This window comes from Pinus tabuliformis, chromosome J (genome assembly GCF_031772625.1).
Source record: "Pinus tabuliformis cultivar Carrire ecotype Pingquan chromosome J, CPIR1, whole genome shotgun sequence".
NCBI lineage: Eukaryota > Viridiplantae > Streptophyta > Pinopsida > Pinales > Pinaceae > Pinus > Pinus tabuliformis.
The window spans coordinates 323,624,876-323,644,171 of record NC_142295.1 but is presented as its reverse complement, the minus strand read 5'-3'; positions in this window follow the sequence as shown (position 1 = coordinate 323,644,171).

Below are 19,296 nucleotides of genomic sequence, written 5' to 3'. Positions count from 1 at the left end.
ATTGTACAATTGAGAATGATCCTTTTCTTTTCTTGCCGAATGTTAAAACATGCTTGCTTTCTTGCCGAATGTTAAAACAACCTTTTCCTTTTCTTGCCTAATGTTAAAACAGGCTTGCTTTCTTGCTGAATGTTAAAATAGGCTTGCAAACTAGCAATTTACAAAGTTTTAGAGTTCAAAATTATACAACTGAGAATGAGCCTTTTCCCTTTTTTGTTGAATGCTAAAACAAGCTTGCTTTCTTGCCAAATGTTAAAACAGGCTTGCAGAATTCAATTTTTCCAAATTCAACATTTTCTTTATCTTACCGAATGCTAAAACAGGCTTTGTATGTTAAAACGGGTTTCTAGAATTCAATTTTGCCAAACTCATCCTTTTACTTGCTCTAAAAAAAATTCATCTGCCAGAAACTTTCTCAGTTGTAAGCCATTGAAGACCTTAATATCTTGGATAACAATGGGCTTTAAAACTAGAGAATCAACTAGATATTGCAAGATACCCTGGAGTACCTGAGAAAATTGATCCTGCGCTTATTGTTTGGTCCCTTCTACCCCATGCTTCTTTAAAATGTTTGTTAGAAGAGCATCACCTTCAGGGGTAACTGTGAAGGGAGGAACACCCATCTCGACTCCCATTTGAACAAGGGAAGACTGAAACTCATTTCTGCGAAGCTTTCCACTGCATCACCTTCAGGGGTAACTGTAAAGGGAGGAAGACCCATCTCGACTCGCATTTGAACAAGGGAAGACCGCAACTCATTTCTGCTAAGCTTTCCACTGCCATCTGTATGAAGATCTGTGAGCAGATTTTCTTCCAAAATGATCATAAACATTTGAACAACTACTAGTTGAATAAAACAGAGTACAGAGTAATGTTGTATCTATAAGTAGATTAAAGCTGATAACAAGTGTCTTTTCCTGGGTGTAGGCAAACTTATATCAACAAATCAAATGACGATACAAAAGGCATAAGCCCGAAGACATTATAAAAAATAGTCCCTAATTGACATCCACTGAAGTAAGAATAACAACAACAAGACTTTTTCAGTATTGAATTTGATTACAGTTAGTCCCAGATTCACATTAAGGTAGAATCTGAATCTTAGATGCAAATATCAAAATCTGGTTCCTAGATGCAGACGTCAGTTACCATGAGAATACAAGAATTTATTCTCAAAATTTGATTGCTAGATGTAGATATGACTTACCCTAAGAATATTAGTTACTTCTACATCTAAATGCCTTAAGCCTAGGGGTAACTATTGATAAAGCATTTTTGTGAAAGAAAATGATAAGAACAACTATGAGGTTGCATGCAGCCCATGTGTTAATATTAAAAAATCTATATATTGATAAAAACAATGCAACAAACTTGTGGGTCCACGTCGTGCTTGCATGCAACCCATGTTTCCACTTCACAGTGGAGTATGAAATTGAGACAGTTACATGTGAATGTCTTAGTAAGAAAAACGCAAAACATTATGTTATTTGTCTGTGCAGTTTGATATATGACACTGTATTTCAAAAGCGAAAGGTTCTAGTTCTATATGCATTACAATGGCTCACCAGTTGTATATCATGAAATACATGATATTACTATGGTTTTCCGTCATTTTCTCACTGGCATGGTTTGCTCCAGTGACTGACTTTGCTCTGGCAGCTTGCTCCTACTGGTTGGTGCAGGTTGGCTAGATGGTTGCTGCAGCTAGATGTTTACTAAGTCTAAAATAATAGAACTGGTTGAAGCACCACTAGAAGCAGAGGTGGAAGCACCACAAGTAGAGCTAGTGACCATTGTTTACCGAGAAAAAGCTACAGTTTGAAGGCAAGATCCAGAGCCTGTGGGGATACAGAGCCAATTGAATTAGTTTACCTAGTTGTGTTAGGTGATTGAGCATCTTAAACCAGCATTAGTGTATATTAGATCTCCACTTCTACCTTCGAACAGTTCCAAATATAAATACAGATGTGAATTTTGTTATAAATTATATATTACAGAGCAATGGAAAACAAAAACGTTATTGCATAAATATAAACACATAAAACACATAAAACAAGAGAGACAGATATGCGTGGTTCACCCAATTTGGGCTACGTCCATGGAGAAACAACCAGTTTTTCCTTTTATATTATCCAACAAACTAAAGAGATACAACCTACAACAGATCCGCTGTAATTCCCTCTTCGCTCTCACACAATCTACTCTCTCTTTCTCATTCAAAATACCAATCTGCATAGACGCAATACAATTCCTTCATATATAGCGAGGGGTTGCCTTCTAGGGGAAAAAACCCTAAATTAAACATAACTTCTCTCTACCTAATGAACGGCCAAGATTGACTTTGAAATTACAACATTTTACAAGGCAATTTTACATCTATTTTTAGCTTCGAGGGCACTACCCACGATCCCCCGCCAGGGGGGGCTCCTAAAGATCATCCCCCCACCGGACCCCCCTTGCAGCGTAAATATTACGGGCGGCGTTGCTGCCACATTACGAACGAGGGTCCAATGGGCGATACCTTTGAATAAAGAAGATAATTATGCTTCACACCCAACAAATTTAGTGGCAGTCAATGACTTTGAAGCGGTTTAAGTTTAGTTGACCTAGACCCAGTGAATGTTCTAGTCATTGATGATGTCGATGAAAAAGAAGTAGCATGGATGGAGCACCCAAATCATAGGCAAAGGCAACAACATCATGCCATACCGTAAGGCTAGTCAAGTAAACTCTTTCTAAAGGAAGGAATTAGTGTTCGTGGATGCCCAACCGAGCAGTCCGCCCAAGAGCCATTCAAATGTTCCATAGCAGCAGAGGTATAGTTCGAGGACTAATTTAATAGGGTTTAAATAAATAGAAATGGGTGTATAGAGCTAACGTGTATAAATACGATGGTAAGGACTAAGCATTTAACCACTTCAATTGTCATTTATTTCCATGTAGTTATGTTGCATAGACACATCCCAGTATAGTCTCTTCTCTTATGTTCATCACAATATCTCAGTATAGTCTCTCTTCTTTCAATAGCAATCTCCTGAGATGGCAGTCGGAGAAATTTGTTCTACTTCTGAGCCGAGCCGAACCGATGATAAGGAGTAACCATTTAGCCACTTCAATTCTCATTTATTGTCGTGTAGTTCTGTTGCAAAGATGCATCTCAGTATAGTCTCTTATCTTCTATTCGTCACAACATCTCAGTATAGTCTCTTTTCTTTCAATAGCAATCTCCTAAGATGGCAGTTGGAGAAATATGTTCTATTTCTGAGCCGAGCCGAGGAGAAATTTGTTTCACACTTTGAACATGTGGTTCATATGCACATGGCCTGCACACGCAAATAGCTATGTGGTCTGGCGGTGTCTGGCGACATGTTGCGGCTCGCCTGTCTGGCGACGTGTTGTGTCTTGCTTGGCAACTTCAAAGAATAATAAATAAATGCCCATGGAAATCCCATCAGTCACAGCAATTCCCACATAGACAATATCTGGGAGCTAGCATTTCATATAGCTAGATTAATGTTAGCATTAATCAACAGCTTCAAAAAATGAACCACACAAAGCCAAGATAATATATGCTTTTAGCCTCTCTGCCTCGGGAAGAGGCCAAATAAGATGGTAAATCACTATTAACTTAAAAAAAATTGATTACACTTGATTAGCAGGTGCTAGCAAACAACTCAACTAATATTAACTACATCGTTTTCGATTACTATAGTCCCATGCCATTTCCAGATGGTAGGGACTAATAATGAATTGATATTCTATACACTTTAAAGTATATATTTATAAAAAGAATAAAGAAATAATTAACTAGACACAAATATCCTTGCTTCTACTTCTTTCTCTACATTTTTCTCCACTGGTTGTGCATATCCATCCATTCGATTTCCATGACTTTCCACCTCGATATCTATCTTTGGCTTAGCAAAGGTTCTAGCTATCCAAAAAGAAAATTCCTTTTTCCAAGGAAATAATATGCTTCTAGTACTAAGGAAGAATGCCCATCCAATCATGTGATAGGGATGGTGGTGCCTTGTCACAATAAATTTTATATCATGAGAAGATGTAACAACCTTATCTTGAACCCTAATATTATTATAACTAATTATTTATTATAGTTGGTAGAGACGTTAAATGTCGTCGCGGTGACCAATCAAGTCAAATAATTTTGAAACAATGTGCATGTAAATATTTTTTTGATAATTAAAAATGTTGAGCAATCTATTAAGAATATGAGCATTTATATAGACTATGATAAAAGAGGATGAACTGGTGACCTCACTTGGTGATCTATGCCAAAATTTGAATTTAAATATTACTACTTTATTTTTCCACGAGTTTATACAAAGCATTGAAATTTAAAAAAAATAAAACAAATCCATGAAATATTTTTTTATTATTATAAAATAATGAGACATGTTAAAATCACATTGAAGAATTCAAATAAGAAACATTGCAAATTGTTATAATTCTTTTTATTTGCATCAATGGAAGTGTATAGTTTGCGAAACCTAGTATGCATAATCATAAAAAGGCATTTCCACACAAAAACTAATTGATTCCATTAAATTGGTGGAATATCTCCACAGAAAGACCAACAATTATATGAAGACCATTCAATAAAGAAATGGTGATACACTTAAGAAGGGAATAGCAATGATGGGTCAACAAAGAAGGGGACAGAAGAAGGAAGGTGGTGATGGCAGGGATAAGAAGGACAATGGTGTGGATAAGAACAATGGTGGAGAAAACAAAAAGGGAAGAGGCTATGATGAAAAAAGGGCAATGATGAATCTAAAAAAAAGTCCTTATTCATATATAAGTATGTTCATTCTCCTCAACTCTTTAGTGATGAAAACACAGATCCTTACTCTATAATGTAACTTTCTTAAAGTGCTATTAGTAGATAAGTGTTCTAAGCGAACATAAATATTTGGACTATGATTAGATAATAAGATGATCTTATCATGATTAGATAATAAGATGATCTTATCAAGCATGCCAAAATCAATGTATTGATAGATAATAACTTTTTAGAAAAAATGTAGGCTAGTTAGTATATTACAAAATCAGGTACTTGACAACAAATTGAATGGCTGAAGAAAATTTTTTCCTTGATATATTGCCCTAAACTTTGAAGAGAAGATAGTGATTTTTCAAAGAGGATGTATGCTTCTGAGATTGTCAAACTAAAATTATGTTTCATGTGGTAGCAAAACATATTTTCATAGAAATGCATGTTCTTGTGTTAGTATGTCAATTCATTTTAAGTGAAATAGATGATCAAAACTATTTTCTATATAAACCAACTTAGATCCATATTAAATCTAGATCTATGACGCACCTGAAGGTATAAATATTCTCAAGGTACAAACCCCTTTTCTAAGTGAAAAGCTTGAGGAAAGGTTTGCACCTGCAGAGATTTGATCCCTCTAAGAGGTTGATAGATGCGGACCTAGGTTGGTTTAATTATTATTATTATTATTTTATTTTACTTTATTTTTAAATTAAAAATTTACTTTTATGTAATTTCATTGAGTCAAAATAGTTTAATTAATAAAAAAAATAGTTTTACTTTCTATTTTTATGTAATTTGATAGAGTCAAAATATTTGCAACATCTGTATATATATATATATATATATATATATATATATATATATATATATATATATATATATATATATATATATATATATATATATATATATAGATATGAGAGAGAGATGGTTTTTTCGTATGTGGTATTGATGAGTCATGGTATTGTAACGGAACCTACTTACATGTTAATAATATCCATGGTAAAATAGAGGTGAATATAGATGGTTAAAACTTGATCTTAATTTATAGTCATCGTTTATATCTTGTATATTTTAATATGATAGATGAAAAGTAATTATAATTTTTTCCTTTTAGATATAAAATTTAATTCAAATAAAATATTTTGAGTGTGAAATGAAAGATGGTTTTGGACATGTGATATTGATGGTATTGGCATATTGTAACAAAATCTATTTACAAGTTAATAATATCAATAATATTTATGGTAAAGTGGGCATTAATATCCATGATTAAAAATATTATTATAGCGTAAGTATTAAAGTTTTTATGTGCTTATTAACAAAAAAATGCTAGTTGATATTAATGTAGGAAAAAACATTAATGTATGAAAAAAATACGTCCTGTCCATTTGGAAGCTACATATAGAGTCCATCATATGTGGGCAAGTGCATCATATGAGAGACAGTGAGCAACAAATGCAAAAAGTAAAAGAGTAACATACAAAGAGTAGATCCTCCAAGGCCTAAGCGAAATATAGGTACCCATAACCATTTTCCAAAAGTATGAGGACCAAAAATTAGCTATCATATAGGCCATCAAAAATTAGTGAAAGAAAAAATTCATTTTATATCACAAACCCATTTAAACACTTTAAATGAAACATACATAAAATAAATTAAATTTATTACATAGATTTACTATGCACGAATTTATGTATTGTATGTTGACAAAGAGTTGCCATGTACTCCATATGAATTTCTATGATCTTCATATAATTATAATCACTACATATTTGATTGTTATAATTTAAAAAAACTATTGATCCTGCTTTCGAGACTATTCGGAGGGATGGTGATCACATAAATATGATTCTGACGTTTTCACTTTCTGAAGATTTTATTAACTCTTTCTGATGGTTGTTTAACTCTACAATTAATTCTTTGGGCGACATGACTACTCAAACCTGATGGTAGGATGAACCTCGTTCCGTCATTGTTCTCCCGCTGGCCCACCTAGCCTCGATTCTTGTTCTCCATCTCACGGTCTCTATTCATGCTCGTCATCGGACGGTTGTGGTTGTTTGCATTTTACGATGCCTCCGCTGCATGTCTACCTCCAAGGCATTCGTTGTGTTGGTTATTGTTACTCCTTCGCGGTGAGTAAGGGTTACTGTTCTGTTTGGTATTGTTTCTTTGTATGGCTCTTCTATGTGCCGTAGAGGGTTTATTCATCTAGATTATGTATTTGTTGTTGATGGGCCTTGCCTCTGCATGATGGAAGGGTTCCTACACTACGAACAGACTTGTGGAAACCTTGCTCAGCTCATTATGCATCTCAAGTAAAGTTTATATTATTAATTTGAGATTTTTAGTTACAGGTTTCTTTGTTGTCTTTACAGGTAACGTATCATTGCTGACCTTGTGCTCCTTTGTTTTTACGAGGCAGAACTCCTGGGTCGCAAGGAGAGGCAGCAGCTGAAGCTCGGATCTCCATAGAGGCCGACACAACTAGTACGAAACTATCCAGTTTTGATATCGGGTATGGCCTTAGCCGAAGGCATTCTTGCCTAGTTGTAGTAGTTGGTCAAGACTATTAATGAAATCATGTTTCAGATGCATCTTTTACATGTAATGGATCTAAGTTTTATTTGCAATAGGGTCTATATTACATTTGGGGTGTAGTGCGAAAAGGGTCTACCCTAAACCCTTTTGGCTTAATCGGTTGTAGGTAATTGTAGACCCTAGCTGCATTTCGCATTTTTTTGAGTTTTCATTGTGTGTCCTACCTCTGGACTATGATTAGACGGCCTTTCGGTCTCGAATGTTAATTTTGTGATTTAAATACTATTGTGGTTATGTCGTTCTCATTAAATAGAGATTGTCTTATTTGGACCCAATACTGTTCTTGTGGGTTTATTCTCTATATAATATTATAGTTTAAGGAAATCATACATTCCAATGTTTCCCTAGAATTTGCTTCGGTCGCTTTTGTTTACTGTGTAATTATTATGCTAAAGAATGCAAAGAATAGTTGCTAAGTAGAGTTGTGAACATCAAACCTTTTAGTTTGAGTCGTATTACTTACTTGTCCTCGGATGGAAATCACCCTTGTAGACTATTCTTTATTTAGAGGGATTGACGGTTTAACTCTTCCCTGGTTGAACTATGTCTGGATTTTTATGTTATGAGTCGAAATTGTGGAAAGTTGTTTTAAAATGAATTACTATTATTTTATTTGCATTTCCCAGAATTATGGGTTCGACGGTGTTAATTAAACCCGAATTCCCTATAGTATAAACTTTCGTTTTCTTACTATTCGAGTTTGATAGATGCCTCGAGTTTTTATTACATCTATATTACCTTACTAAGGGAAAAATGTTCTGGGTAATCTTATCTTTTCCTGCATAAGAAACTTATAGGCTTAATAGCTTACATCATAACTACTGTTATTTTATTTGTTCCGTAGAGGACTATAATGATGGTTAAATATGATAACTAACTACCCACTTTTGAATATACAGTAAGCTAATTTGTTTGTCTTTAACTCTATGCTTTCTTTCATTGCATAGAATAACCTAAGTTTCTCTCGCTCCTCTCCAGAGTAAAATGTTTCCCTTTGCTTATTTCACAGAACTTAAGACCTGTAATTCATGCAATATTGTACATATATAATGACAAGTGTACTTACCTAAATTATTGTTGACCTTGCAAACAAGAGTCTACTACCCAACTTTGGCTTTAATTGCTCCTTTTGACCCAACCGTGAGACCCCCTGTAGAGTTGTCTCCGCCCCCTAGTTATTCCTTGCACACAAGAAATGTTTTTGAGACTATATCTCTCATACACAACTATATGGTCCCAACCAGACTTAGCTCTAGAAATCTACCTGACCCTTTAGCACTAACTTCCCTATTCCATTCCTTCTTTTTTCTTTTCTGCCTGATCTTAGATACCCCTATCCTCTTGATCTTTCTTGAATAAACCTTCAAGAAATTAGTTAGGGATAGGTAACTATCAATCCTAACTGCTCAACATGTGAAAACAATATTTACACATAACTATTAATCTATTCTTACATAAATTAATTTAACAAATTGTTTATAAAATACTAATACTAATTCAGCTTGTTGAGTTCTGCAGTAAATTAAATATTTACATTTGCTAGGGACATCACATCTCCTCCCCTAAGATTGAACATTGTCTCGATGTTCCTTTTCTGTAAATAGGTTCTGAAAGGTCTCTTTCATAACCTGCTCGTCCTTTGAGATAGCTTCCTCCGGCCCATAGTGCTGCTAAAGCACTTTAACTTGGGTGATAACTCATTTTCGTAGCGTTACTTCTCTCCAATCGAGTATACCCAGGGGATTGACTAAGAACTCGCCTTCTGGTTTGACCTATTCACAAGAAGATAAAATTAGTCACTCTTTTTCATTATTAATAACCTTGTTATATTTATCCTATTCTTAAGCAATTTTTCTAAATTACCTGGATGTCCTGCCAATTGATTATATGTTTAAGATCATATATGTATTTATTAAGTACAGAAACATGAAAGACATTATGCACATGAATATGACAGGGTAGGGAAAGTTGATAAGCCACTGGCCCGATTTGAGCCAAAACTTGGAAAGGACTACAAAATCGGGGTGCTAATTTAGCACATCCGGTCCATTGCAGTGTACTCTTCTTGGCTTGTACCCGAACATAAACGTGATCTCCCACTTGAAATTCATGGAAACTTCTCTTCCGATCAACACAATTCTTTTGTTGGTCCTAAGCAGATTTTAGGTTGGAACGTACCCTTTTAACCATATCCTCAATTTCTTTTAACATGCCTGGTCCTAGCATCAATTTGTCTTCTGGGTCGCCCCAAGTCAAAGGTGTCCTGCACTTATGTCCAAATAGTACTTCAAATGGACTCATCTGTAAAGATGCATGGTAACCGTTGTTGTAAGAAAAATCTAGTAGGTAGTCCTCCCATTTGGACGACTGATGCATTACGTAAGTTCATAACATATCTTCTACTACTTGATTTACTCGCTCAGTTTGTCCATCCGTTTGAGGGTGGTAAGTAGTGTTGAAGTGAAACTATGTGCCTAGCCCTTAAAACAAATCTTTCCAGAAAGCTAAGGTGAATTTCACATCCCAGTCGAAAATTATCATCTTGGGTATTCCATGTAATTTAAAAATGTTCCGCATAAATATGTTAGCAATTTTCACAACCTTGTAGGTTGACTGTACCTGTGTGAAATGAGCGTATTTGCTTAATTTGTCTACCACTACCATTATTGAGTCATTCATCCTTTTTGACTTTGGCAGTCCTATAGTATAATCGATGGAAATTGTTTCCCATTTCCATTCTGGGATAGGCAAAGGGTGGAGTAATCCTACCGGGTGACAATGTTCCACTTTCACTTGCTGGCATTCCAGGCAGCGAGCTAACTACTCAGCCACCTCCTTCTTCATACCGGGCCAGAAAAATGCCTTCCTTAGTGCAGTAATTAATTTATGGTACCCAGGATGGCCTGCATATGGAAGCTTATGATATTCATCTAGGATTATATTTTTAAGATTCTTCAGATTAGGCACGTATACTCTTCTTCTATAAATTAGTAAATTTTCTGAATTTACCTCATATCCTTGTTGTTGTTCAGGGTTGTTCAAAATTTGAACTTGCTGCCATAAATATTTATATTCTGAATCTTGCATTGATTCCTCTTTAATTTTCTCATAAAAAGTAGTTCGGGACTCACTAAAAGTAACCTCATATAAACAATTTACATTTCAACTTAAGGCATTCATGACTCTGCTCTCTTTCCCTTTCAAGTGCTTGATTTCAAAATAAAATTCACTCAGGAAGTCAAACCAACAAGCTTGTCTAGCATTCAAGGTGGGCTATTTGAAATAATTGGTTAAACTATGATGATCAATCATTAGCAGGAATCTCTTACCCAATAAGTAATGTCGCCACATCTTCAAGGCATGAATAACTTCTGTCAACTCTAAATCATAGGCTGAGTATCTCTGCTTGTGCTCCTTAAGCTTTCTAGACTCATAGGCAACCACTCAGCCTTCTTGCATTAATACACCACCCACACCTTCCTTGCTGACATATGTACAAACCACATAATCTTTGTTTGGGTCAGCAATGCTTAAAATGGGTGTGGTGGTAAGTAAATGTTTCAGCTTATCAAAACTTCTTTGATAAGCCATGGTCCACCGAAAGGTTTTCCCTTTCTTCTACAAGGAAGTAATGGGGTATGCCACTCTAGAAAAACTTTCAACAAAGCGCCTACAATATCTGACTAGACCCATGAATGATCTTATATCAACCACGTGTTTTGGTACCGGCCATTCCATGATAGTTTTTATTTTCTCTAGGTCCACAACAATGATGTCTTTGGTAATGACATGCCCTAAGTACTGGATTTTTTCTTTGAAGAAATCACATTTACTATATTTAGCATATAGTTGATGTTCTCTTAAAACTTGCAGAACTATTCAGAGGTGTTCCTTATGTTCTTCTATGTTTCAAGAGTAATTTAGCATGTCATCTATGAAAATTGACACAAATTTATCCAAATATTGATGAAATATATTGTTCATAAGGCACATGAAGGTGGCGGGAGCATTACTCAGCCCAAAGGGAAGCACCACGAACTCGTAGTTTCCATATCAAGTTCTAAAAGTAGTTTTTGCTACGTCCTCTTCCTTTATCCTAATCTGATGGTAACCTGAACGGAGGTCAATCTTTGAGAACACAGTCACCCCCTTCACTTGATCAAATAACTCATCTATATGAGGTAGGGGGTATTTATTGTTGATAGTCAACTTATTCAACTAGCAGTAATCCATGCACAACCACATAGTCCCATCCTTCTTTTTGATGAAAAGCACTGGAGCTCCCCAAGGTGATACACTTGGATGAATGTATTTCTTGTCAAGCAGCCCTTGTAGTTGCATTTTTAGTTCTGTCAACTCCGGTATGCTCATTCGGTAAGGAGTTCGGGAGACTGGTGCAGCTCCTAGAATCAATTCAATGATGTAATCTATGTCCCTTTTTGGAGGGAGTCCCAAATTTCCTCAGGCAATACATCCGAAAAGTTTTGCACTACCAGAATATTTTCTAGAGAAATAGATTTATCCTTTGAATTTGTGTATCCTACTTGTATTGCATAAATATGGAAGCCTTCTCTAATACATTTTGCTAGCTGAGAGGTTGTTACTAGTCTTAATTCCAGAGGTCTTAGTATGCCTTGAATTTCTTGCCTCTTTCCCTCCACATCCATGTCTTAATAGTTTTGGTTTTGTAGTTAATGAGGGACCAATGTTTTCTAACTAGTCCATGCCTATAAGGACATCATAGGATCCCAAAGGTAGTACATTCAAGTCGGTCATGATAGACTGGCCTGCTAACTTGAGGGGGCAGTTGCTGACTTTGGCCACCAACCTTCTTTTTGCTCCTGTGGCTAGTTGTACTAACCTAGGATTTTTAAACTTAACAATTTGCAAACAACATTGTTCTACTATCTTGGGCTAATATAGCTTAAAGTAGCTCCTGGATCAATTAAAATAGATATAGGGTGGTCAGAGACCTTACCTTCAAATTCTCTCATGGATGGTTAGTATTCTGCCTGATGGTCTTTAAGGGCAGCATTAATTTTAGGAACACTCTTGGCCACTTCTCCCACAATAGATGCTTCTAGAATCTGTGAATCTAATCTGGCATCTTGAATTTGGGTTGATTTCTGCTCATATTCCTGCTTATTTGACCATTATAGGGTCCTTTACTAACTGTGGCCTTATTCCCCTTGTGATTGGAGGTAAGTTTCATCCCCTTTTTGTCAACCCATCTCTTTCTCACATCTCCCTTTAGCTTGTTTTGCTAATAACATATTCGAGCTTTCCTTATAACTTTATCCATGGTTTTCGGGTTATCAAACTCGAGGTGCTCTTTCATAAATAGTGGCAAACTACTAATAAACCGCTGCACTTTCGCCTTTTCTTCTTGTATGTAAGGAACATACCACAACAAAGATGTGAATTTTGCTATGAACTCATCCATAGACAACTTTCTTAATCATAGATCGCAGAACTCCTTTGCTTTTTCATCATAGAATCTTTCAGTTAGATATTTTTCTTTAAATATCTTTGAAATTTTTCCTAGGTTATACTTTTCTTATTTTACCTTGCGTACTGTTTTTACCTCTTCCCACCACAATGTGGCTTTCCCTTGCAGCTGGAAAATGGCCAAATGAGCCTTTAAGTTATGGTCATATTCATGCAGCGGAAAATACTTGTTCATATTGATGAGCCAGGTTTCAGTTGTCTCTTCTTGTTCACCATCAAAGAGGGGAGGTTTGTTTTTCAGAAATTCCCTTTGAAGTTCTATATTCTGCTTTTTCTGTGTCTTGTGTCCCAATACATTGTCAGATTCTTCTCCATGATTTTCTTTGCCACCTTCTATTTACATATTCTTAGTTCAGAATTCTTGTTTGCCAGTCATATTTCCATGCTCAGGGCTAGGAATTGGTGGTCGATGATTCTACCTATCAGACAGAATCTTCATAATTTCTCCTGTCCCTATAATAGCCTTTCGTTATTTGCCCATAACTGGGCCATTTCATCATTCAGATATTGTAAAGTTTCCATGATTGACACATTGGTATTGAGGGACTCTTCCCCCAGCTGTACCCAGACTTTCGGGTTGGTTTCTTGAAAGGAGGTTGGTCTTGTTCCTGTTACGTGTATGTGCGTTGTAACTCCAGCTCTCCTCGTGCTCTATGCGTTCCCTTCTTTCTCTGTGCACATCACAAATGTTGTTATTTACTTATATTCCATAGGTCTCAATTTTGCAACCTGAGCGCGCTGATACCACATGTCACAAACCCATTTCAACACATTAAATGAAACACACATAAAATAAAAAAGTATTTATTACAGAGATTTACTATGCATGAATTTATGTACTGTATGTTAATAAAGAGTTGCCATGTACTCCATACGAATTTCTATGATCTTCATATAATTATAATCACTGCATGTTTTATTGTTATAATTTAAAAAAACTATTGATCTCGCTTTCGACACAGGTCGGAGGAACAGTGATCACATAAATACAATTCTGACGTTTTCACTTTCCAATGATTTTCTTAACTCTTTCTCATGGCTATTCAACTCTGCAATTAATTCTCTTGCCGACATGACTACCCAGACCTGGCAGTAGGATGAACTTGGTTTCGTCATTGTTCTCCACCGGGCCCACCTGGCCTCGATATTCGTTCTCCATCTCACTGTCTCTATTCCTGCTCGTCATAAGATGGTTCTGGTTGTTTGCATTTTTTGATGCCTCCACTGCATGTTTACCTCCAAGGCATTCGTTGTGCTGGTTATTGTTACTCCTTTGCGGTGAGTAAGGGTTACTGTCATGTTTTGTATTGTTTCTCAGTATGGCTCTGCTATGTGTCGTAGAGGTTTTATTCACCTAGACGATGTATTTGTTTTCGATGGGCCTCACCTCTGCAGGATGGAAGGGCTCCTTCACTACGAACAGACTTGTGGAAAACTTTCTCAGCTCGTTATGCATCTCAGGTAAAGTTTATATTCTTAATTTGAGAGTTTTAGTTACAGGTTTCTTTGTTGTATTTACATGTAAGGTATCATTGCTGACCTTGTTCTCCTTTGTTTTTGAGAGGTAGAACTCCTGGGTCGCAAGGAGAGGCAACAGCTGAAGCTCAGATATCCACAGAGGCTGGTACAACTGGTACGAAACTATCTAGTTTCGATATCAGGTATGGCCTCAGCTGAAGGAATTCTTTCCTAGTTGTAGTAGCTGGTCAAGACTATTAAGGAAATCTTGTTTCAGATGCGTCTTTTATATGTAATGGATCTGGGTTTTACTTGCAATAGGGTTTATATTACATCTGGGGTGTAGTGTGAACAGGGTCTACCCTAAACCCTTTTGGCTTAATCGGTTGCAGGTAGCTGTAGAACCTAGCTGCAGTTCACATTTGTTTGAGTTTTCATTGCTTGTCCTACCTCTGGACTATGGTTAAATGGAGACGGCCTTTTGGTCTCGAATGTTGATTTTGTGATTTAAATACTATTATGGTTATGGCATTCTCATTAAGCAGAGATTGTCTTATTTGGACCCAATACTATTCTTGTGGGTTTATTCTTTGTGTAATATTACAGTTTAAGGAAATCATACATTCCAATGTTTCCCTGGAATTTGCTTCGGTCGCTTTTGTTTACTGTGTAATTATTATGCTAAAGAATGCAAAGAACAGTTGCTAAGTATGGTTGTGAGCATCAAACCTTTTAGTTTGAGTCATATTACTTACTTGTCCTCAGATGGAAATCACCCTTGTAGGTTGTTCTTTATTTAGAGGGATTGACGGTTTAACCCTTCCCCGGTTGAACTATGTCTGGATTTTTATGTTATGAGTCGGAATTTTGGAAAGTTGTTTTAAAATGAATTACTATTATTTTATTGGCATTCCCAAAATTTCGGGTTCGATTGTGTTAATGAAACTCGAACTCACTGTAGTATAAACTTTCGTTTTCTTACTGTTCGAGTTTGATAGATGCCTCGAGTTTTTATTACTACTATATTACCTTACTAAGGGAAAAATGTTCTGGGTAATCTTATCTTTTCCTGCATAAGTAACTTATAGGCTTAATAGCTTACATCATGACTATTGTTGTTTTATTTCTTCCGTAGAGGACTACAACGATGGTTAAATATGATAACTAACTATCCACTTTTGAATATACAGTAAGCCAATTTGTTTGTCTTTAACTCTACGCTTTCTTTCATTGCATAGAATAACTGAATTTTCTCTCACTCCTCCCCAGATTATAGTGTTTCCCTTTGCTTATTTCACAAAAATTAAAACATGTAATTCATGCAATATTGTGCATATATAATGACAAGTGTACTTATCTGAATTATTGTTGACCTTGCAAACAAGAGCCTGCTACCCAACTCTGGCTTTAATTGCTCCTTTCTACCCAACCGTGAGACCTCTTGTAGAGCTGTCTCCCCTTGAGCTATTCCTTGCACACAGGAAATGTTTTTGAGACTCTATCTCTCATACACAGCTATCTGGTCCCATCCAGACTTAGCTCTGGAAATATCCCTGATCCTTCGACACATACTTCCCTATTCCATTCCTTCTTTTTTCTTTTCTGCTTGATTTCAGATACCCCTATCCTCTTGATCTTTCTTGAATAAATCTTCAAGAAATTAGTTAGAGACAGGTAACTGTCAATCCTAACTGCTCAACATGTGAAAACAATATTTAGACATAACTGTTATTCTATTCCTGCATAACTTAATTTAACAAATTGTTTATAAAATAATAATAATAATTCAATTTGTTTAGTTCTCTAGTAAATTAAATATTTACATTTGCTGGGAACATCACATTTTAATAGAAAATACCAAAATAAAGTATGGAGTCATCAGTGACCATACTGTGTAACAGAAACAGAAAACCATCATCTAGGGGGATGGACAACAATTCTATGGATGTGAAAAAATAAAATTACAATATAACAGATTGAATTTTATTATTTTTATTACTTTTAACATTTTATGGACACTACAACATATTCCTCATGTTGGCCTTTATATTAATTTTCACATTTTATTATTATTTAATTGAGCCATCATGTAAATCTAAATCCTTTAATATATTAATGTAAATTCAACATATTGAACAAAAAATGTTTACTTTCAATAAATATATATTTTCTACTTTTTATTTAATATCCAGTTGTTGTTCTCTGATATCCCTAGTGATTGTAAATATTTATTTACTGTAGTAAAACAAAACTTGATATTATTATTATTTAAATTTATACATTTAGTATTTTAATTAAGTTATGCATGAAACAAATGTTTGAGTGATAACAAATCTTGTAAATCTCACATATCAAAGTAGTTAGGATAGGCAGTGACCTATCCCTAAATACTTCCTGGAAGATTAATTCTCCAAGAAGAGATCAAGAGGGTATTAGTACCTGAGTTGAAGGAAGGAGAGGGAGAGAAAAGATTTATGTGCTAATATGTCAGACATATTCCAAGAGTTATGTCTGGTTAAGACCAGATAACTATAAACTAGTAAGACTGTAGTCTTACAGGAAACACCCAGTGTGCGGATAACAACTCGGAGGCGATACTTTCGCCTGAAAGCGAGCCTCAAGGTTGGGAGGAAACTCGGAAATTTATAGTTGCATATGACACCAACATTCAACAACATTTCTACAGAATTCAGATAAGTACTTATCTGATTGAAAGTTTTTATACGAATAATGTTAATTTTAGGTACGTTCTATGCTTAGAGCAATTCATTTTTATTTTCACAGTTAGGTCAATATCTTTTCCAGATTAGCAATCAGATCAGCATTAAAGTAAATTGTAGATAGAACATAAACATAAATCGCAGAAGACAAGCCAAGACAAGAGGATACAAGATGTGGTGCTAGCCAGGGACAAACCCCAATGTGGGGAAACCCTTGATCAATTCTTTTTATATGTTCTTCAATAGTTCAGTAGAGAGAGAGAGATAGTACGTTTACAACAAAAGTCAACACTTTGACTTATCTAGATAAGAGTATAGATCATCTCTAAGAAGATGATACCTGAAATCAGTTGAAGACATGCTACTTCAACTGATTCTCCAAGGTGACTCTTTCACCTATCATTGTGCTGCATTTCGTCATCATGCTGCACCCATCATCACTATGGTGCATCTCATCACGCTTCATTAATCATGAATGTACCCATCACTGTACTGCATTATGTGCCATTGCTACACCATGTTGTCATACTGACCTATGCTCTGGATGCACCTTGCTTGCTTGTTATCCCTAGCATGCTTGTTGTCATTAGCATGCTAGCTATCCCTTGCTACTTGTCCCTTGCATGCTAGCTGTAACATTGCATGCTTAGTGTATTTGTTGCTAAGTACCATAAATAGTTCGGCTGTTTCAACAGTTCCGACTGTTCCGATAGTTCCCGGCAGTTTTGGCAGTTCTCGGAAATTCCCGCAATTTCGGCAGTTACCAACTGTTCCTAGCAATTCCTGGCAGTTCCGACAGTTCCCGATAGTTTCGCCACTTCCCGACAGTTCCTACAATTCCCAGCAGTTCTCGTAATTCCGGCAGTTCCCGGTAGTTCCGGCAGTTCCGCTGTTCCCGGCAGTTCTCGGCTGTTCTCGACAGTTCCGACAGTTCCTGGCAGTTCTTGACAGTTCCAGTTGTTCCGACTGTTCCCAGTAGTTCCATTTGTTCCCAGTTGTTCCGGCTGTTCCCGACTTCTACATCAGCGTTCCCGGTTGTTCCCGACAGTTCCGGCTTCTGCCCTGTGGATTAGGGCAGCGTTATCACTTAGGATCTCTCCTCCTACTAAAACCCAAAGACAAGTAGAGAGGAAGAGATCCCAAGTGTGTTGAAATGACTTGAAGGCCACCTATATTCATACTAAAATGTTGAGCACAAGTGGGATTTATTTGGTTGTTGGCCGACCTTGACGAATTGTCCCATAACACAAATAAATTCATATCTCCATGAATACTTATCGGAATCGGGGGATCTTTAGATCAATCCTACACCTCTCGATGAGAGGGATCCAAGAAAAATATTAGCTTCCATTAATAGGATGACCCACATGGAGTTTGGCCCTAGTTGCCAATTTTAACAGATAAGGTAATACTTGTTACTTTACTGAAGGAACGGATGTGCTTATCAATGGAAGAATTTAGACAACATACTAGATAACTAACATGAATTTAACAGACTGTAAAGAAAAGAAATAAATGAAAGTGAAATATGTGAATAGGGAAATTAATTTCTACAGAGGTATTTCACTCTTATGATAATAATACCCAAGATACAAACAAGAAGTAGAAAAGAAATATGAAACCCTCTGTAACTGATAAAATTGTAAAGCTTTCTGAGCCAATTACAAAGACAGAAAGGAGAAGAACAGCGTATTCGTAGGCCTTCTAATAGAGTAGATACATGCTGAGGGGGTACAGTACTAAGTAATATTTTAACTTAAAGACTACTAGGCTAAATATAACAATGTGAGTAAATACTCGGGGGTTTCAGAAACTGGCTAGAACTTAGGGAACAAATGTTCCTACTAGATTTTCAAGAAAATTGGAGGACGAGTTTCTGTATACAAAACAGAAATAGAATATGTAGACTAATTTCTTAATACTCTTTAACAAAGAAACAACAGAATTATTCATATAACCATCCCCATAAAGTAATGCAAACGAAACCCCAACCGTATAACAACATTCGATAACAGTATTAATCTTGTTGTGAACAACGTGAAACATAATCGCTACGAAGTATGAACCTTATTGTTAACAACATGAATCTTGTTTGCTAAACAATATGAATCTTATTGTAACAGCATGAAACAATTCACCACAATAAGAACATAAAACCCTAAAAAGTGAAAGGGAAATTGACTGTAGTACCAGAACAGGAAATCCAACCAA